The 5,000-nt window shown below is 36.6% G+C and overlaps 1 protein-coding gene across 16 annotated transcripts in view; it reads left to right on the plus strand.

The window, feature by feature from the left end:
- LOC144978795 (liprin-beta-1-like) overlaps nt 1-5,000 on the plus strand; it is a 246,700-nt gene that overhangs the window by 185,152 nt on the left and 56,548 nt on the right. For 2 of the 16 annotated variants that reach the window (XM_078925294.1, XM_078925295.1), the window contains exon 1: nt 3,440-3,580. The exons of 12 other annotated variants lie outside the window; for them this stretch is intronic. The gene's annotated coding sequence lies outside the window, so the exon portion shown is untranslated. Of the gene's footprint in view, nt 1-3,439; nt 3,984-5,000 lie in introns of those variants that run through there. 2 more of the 16 variants (XM_078925296.1, XM_078925304.1) reach the window with 2 other exon arrangements.

Below are 5,000 nucleotides of genomic sequence, written 5' to 3' on the forward strand. Positions count from 1 at the left end.
CAACATTGATAAGCTGTGAAATTGTCATGGTATGTCGATTCTGATGACCTAAACTTAGCGAACACTGACCACTTCAAATGCCATTCACAATTTTCACTAATTTGTGTGGTACACTATTGACAATGCTATCATGATCTAATATGAGGGGTGATATGAATGTATGATTTCTTATTTCTGCTCTTATAATATCAACTGCTTTTTGTATTGCAAGATCATCATTTGAATCTAAATCGGAAATAGCTGCTTGTGAAATAATATTCCCCTCTTTGAAAGTAAGCAAGACTTCCCGCCCATCCCTGTATTCCATTAAAGAAGGAACTCTCGATAGTAAATTTTCTTTGAATCTAGTTTTATGTACATATACATCCGACAAATTTATGGCATTTAATTTTGACAAAAGTAAATTGTAGAGATCATTCAGCTTAAACACAACATTTGTGTCTGTGCGAGCTTGTTGTTGATCAATAAAATTGACAATATCCTGTGTGCATTCTGCAATGTGTGTTTTGTATTTGTTGTCTGAAGTATTTTTACATCTAAAATCGTCTGCTCTTCTGTGGAACAGTATAAGGCAAGGCTTATGATACTTTGCTTCCACCGCAATAAGATCACCCTCCGCAAATACTCTAAGAATACTTGTATCTGAAAGAAGGACAGCTTCCTAGTAGACGTTTTGTGAAAGAGCAGGAGTCCGGACCTCAGTCAATTCCCCTTCACAACCCTTACAAAACAAGCAGTGTTTGCTTATATGTGATGTGTTTAATGTGCCTCTTGTATCAGGACTTGCAACTGCTTCACTATTACATTGATTTATCTTCTTTGCAAGCCTTTTGAGTTTTGATTTATGAAACCTGTGTCTTCAATTCTTATGGTAAAGTCCATCATTGTCTCTCAAAAAACTAGCAAGACATTTCACAGGTTGGCTAATATTGAATTTCAATGCTATTGGCAATCTACCTGAGTCATGAAAAAGTTTGATATCCTCAGAAATGGCAACATTCGTGTCTTCAATACAATTTAACTTGGTTGCTTTTTAGGGTTTGTGAGAGGAGAATTTTCAATGGTTTCTTGACAAAACAGGCACTTCGACCAGTCAATTTCAGGGGAAGCTTGATCGAGTCTTGGAACTTTGTACAGATTTTTACAGTCGACAATGGATGTCTGCCGCTTCTTTCCTCCTGCCATATTAGCGCATTCTAGGAAGGAAAGAAAAATAAATCAAAACCCCATGACATACACAAGAGACAATATTTCCTACAAAGTGTGAATTACGTAGTTTCTCAAGTTACAGAAAATGTTACCATCTTAAGGCGATATAGGGTATCTTGAGAGATGACAGAATGAACAAGTTTGTGTGCGTGCGAGTGTGTGTGTGTGTATGCGTGTTAGTGTGTATTTGTGTGTGTGTGTTTGCGTGAGAAAGGTTAAACACATATTAGTTGACGGGGCTTGAATAGCTCAGTGGTAAGATTTTCTGCAAAACAAAAATAAAACAACAACAACATCAACACACACACAAGGAACACATACTTCCAAATACCTGTTAGAATGGAACTTTATTCCTTGCAATCTTGACCATTCAACAAATCAAACTAGCATTCCCATTTGACGAGGTCCCCAGGCATGATGCTTTTAAGGAAACAAAGGACTGTGAGGCTGGCAAGTAGAAATATAACAAACAAGTCAATACATTGTTTAAAAAAACCAAACCTGAACATGCAAAAGGTAAAGCAATGTGTGTGAATATTAGCGTGTATTGGTAGAATTGTGTGTGGAGATGTTCTTTTTTTGATCAACTGAGTTAATAATAAATTAGTTATGTTTTTTTTCTTTCTCGGTCAGCAGTAATGATAAACACCGTTATTCTATCATCAATCATCGACAGGCTAATCTATATCTAATCGAATCTAAAAGGGTCTAAATTTAGCACTGACATAGCACATGTAACTTATATTATACTAAGATAGAAAAATATGTTCAGATCCAAGCATGGGCCATAATCTTACTCTACCTTTTGCATCCTGGGGGCTTATGATATGATTGTGACTCAGCTTTGATCTGACCCAATTCTTTTTTCACAACTCAATTCTTTTGTCATACATTGCGCAATACTTATCGCACTAGCATGCGCATAAAGTAAAATAACATCACGATGATATAAGACATTTATAATAGATGAAAAAGATTGTTCCTTACCTTTTCAATGAATATCGATTGCACAAAATAAAATTGTAGTTTGTTGACATCGTTCAAAAGACAAAACGCATTCTCTCAGTTATTTTTTAGACAACACATGATGCCATTGTCGGTAGATGGAGCTGTCGTTATCTCGAAGGGAGAGGCGGTGACAGATGACAAAACCGCATTTCGATTTAGCATTATTGTACTGTACACAATGGTTGAAAGAAACCTCTTTAACTGCTTTAAATATTTTTTTAGTCTCTTGTTGTTGTTTTTTTTTCGTTTACAGGCGCTAAGACATCCTAGTACATACTTAGTAAAGGATAGGTCGACCTAATGACTCATAGTTTTGTTGCACGGGCAAAAAAGGACAATTTTTATTGGGGTTTTTTCTGCGGTCAGAAGACCAAAAAAATGTTTTAAAATAATTAAAAGCTATATTTTTGGTAAATAATAATGGAAAACATTAAAACAAACATATGTCCACGATCAAAAACACATCAAGATGTTCTTAATGGGTGAGAATGTTTTTTTTTTTAATACTTTTGTCATCGAGCGTCAAAACGTCACAAAGTGCGCGTTTTCACTAGACTTTACGACAAATTTTAAGGTCTTTTCAATAAAAATGGTATTTGGAGCCACCTATTTTTCGAATCTTCATAATTTTCTGCACCAATTTGTATACTTAGTTTGCTGGTTACAAAAAGTGCACAAAACGCACGGAACTTGCCGCTAAGAAAACGGACTATAAATAAATGTTGTCAGGGTGTTGCTATGTACATCTGTACCTACAATACAGTATGTAGTACAACTACCTACCTACCTGACACCGCCGCACGTGCGGGGGGTGTCTGTCGCTCTGCTCGGCGTGCGCACCGGAAAGAATTGTTTGTGTTGCACCAGCGACATAACGGACGCGTGCGTGCGTGCGTGTGTATGTGTGTGTGTGTGTGTGTGTGTGTGTGTATGTGTGTGTGTGTGTATGTGTGTGTGTGTATGTGTGTGTGTGTGTGTGTGTGTGTGTGTGTGTGTATGTGTGTGTGTGTGTGAGAGTTGAGTTAGGCGAGAGATAATGAGATTTATTTTTGTGGATGGGTGTGATGTTGTTGTTTGTTCTTTTATTAACGCCCCTCGTGCGTCTCCCACCCCCCCCCCTTTTTTTATTATTTTTAAAATTCACCAACCCCCCCCCCCCCCCCCCCCCCCCCCCCCCCAACGGCTCGCCTGGGTAGATATATCTGTTCTCATCTCTCACCATAACGCAAAAAGCGTCTTTTTATAACCCTATCGGCGGTGATAAGTTCATTTCTATGTCATATAAACTCCATGCTAAATACTCTCGGATTGCATTTTATCACGGGGGGTTTGGTTGTGCTGAATGAACAACTACTTGGAAAGCGTTAGTAGTTAGTCCTGTCTTTTTTTTTTTTTTATACAGGACTTGTCTTGTTATTTCTTGTTCGTTTTGTGGATCTAATAAACTTAACGACTTTTTCTTTCAATTGGTTGGAATCGATGTGCTCTTATTTGAAGGTCTGATGACCCAATTCCTTATGGGTTTATTGTAATGGAAATATTTTTTAAAATGACGCAAAATATTGTTCATTACAACAATGTTAAACTAGGCCCATAAGAGTGTTCGGATGTCGGACCTGTATATATGTATACACGTCGGTTGGAATGGATTTTTACTTTATTTCGGTCGGAATTGAATATATTATATTATAAACAAATAGAGTGTTTGGTGATGTTCGAATATCTTTGGATATAATATTGTGTTAATTCTGTTGGATGTAGTGAATGTAGGCCTATTTGTAACATTATGTTTTTATAATATAGACCTTATATTTATTGTATGAAAAGTTTATTTTATCCTTTTCTTATCATTTACCTATTTTAATTATTTAATTTAGAGAGAAAAGTTGTAGTGTGACGTCATGAGATTAAATCAGTGCATGGGTTATACAAGTTGTATGGTGGTCATTTTCTCACTTAAGGTTTTGTTTATATTGGGGGGGGGGGGGGGGGGGTCTTAGGTCTTAGCAGCCGGCATCCATTTGTTTTTTTTTGTTTGTTTTTTTGTTTTTTTTTTGTATTTTTGTTGTTTTTTTATTGTGTTTGGTTTGTGTTTTTGTATGTTCTTTTTTTTTTTTGATTCGCATTGTTAAATCTAATCTGAAAGCACTCATCGGCTTTAGAGTAACTGTTTCACATTCTCCTCTTCATCCTCATCCTCATAGACTATTCAAGGTTAAATGCTCCCTCCCTCTCTCTCTCTCTCTCTCTCTCTCTCTCTCTCTCTCTCTCTCTCTCTCTCTCTCTCTCTCTCTCTTTTTTTTTTTTTTTTTTTTTTTCTCTATCTATCTGTCCATCTATCTATCTGTCTATCTATCTATCTCCTCGCTCTCTCTCTCTCTCTGTCTCTCTCTCTCTCTCTCTGTCTCTCTCTCTCTCTCTCTGCGGGTGGTTGGATGGGAGCATCACCCTTGAATCATATACCTATACATCATAGTATGATGTTCGCATGGGTGTACGATCCGATAGTGATGTCGTTTCTTCTTCTCTTTACTAGCCTATCCTGCTTCTTTGGTTTGTGATTGTATTTTTGACAGGGGATATTTTTTTTTCTGTAAATCTTCTGCCTGTTTGTTCTTGGTTATTTATAATTTAGCTTATGATATCTTGAGGTTATGATTTGATTTACATTTGTACTATTTTTGTTAGATTGCTTGTTTTTTTTTGTTTCAGCGGTCTCTCATATAACCTCAATTGTGTTGGAAGAGACCTAAAGCAACAAACAAACAAAATCTCTCTCTCTC

Source organism: Berghia stephanieae, chromosome 8, assembly GCF_034508935.2.
Source record: "Berghia stephanieae isolate SIO BIC M18660-M18661 chromosome 8, UCSD_Bste_1.3, whole genome shotgun sequence".
Lineage (NCBI taxonomy): Eukaryota > Metazoa > Mollusca > Gastropoda > Nudibranchia > Aeolidiidae > Berghia > Berghia stephanieae.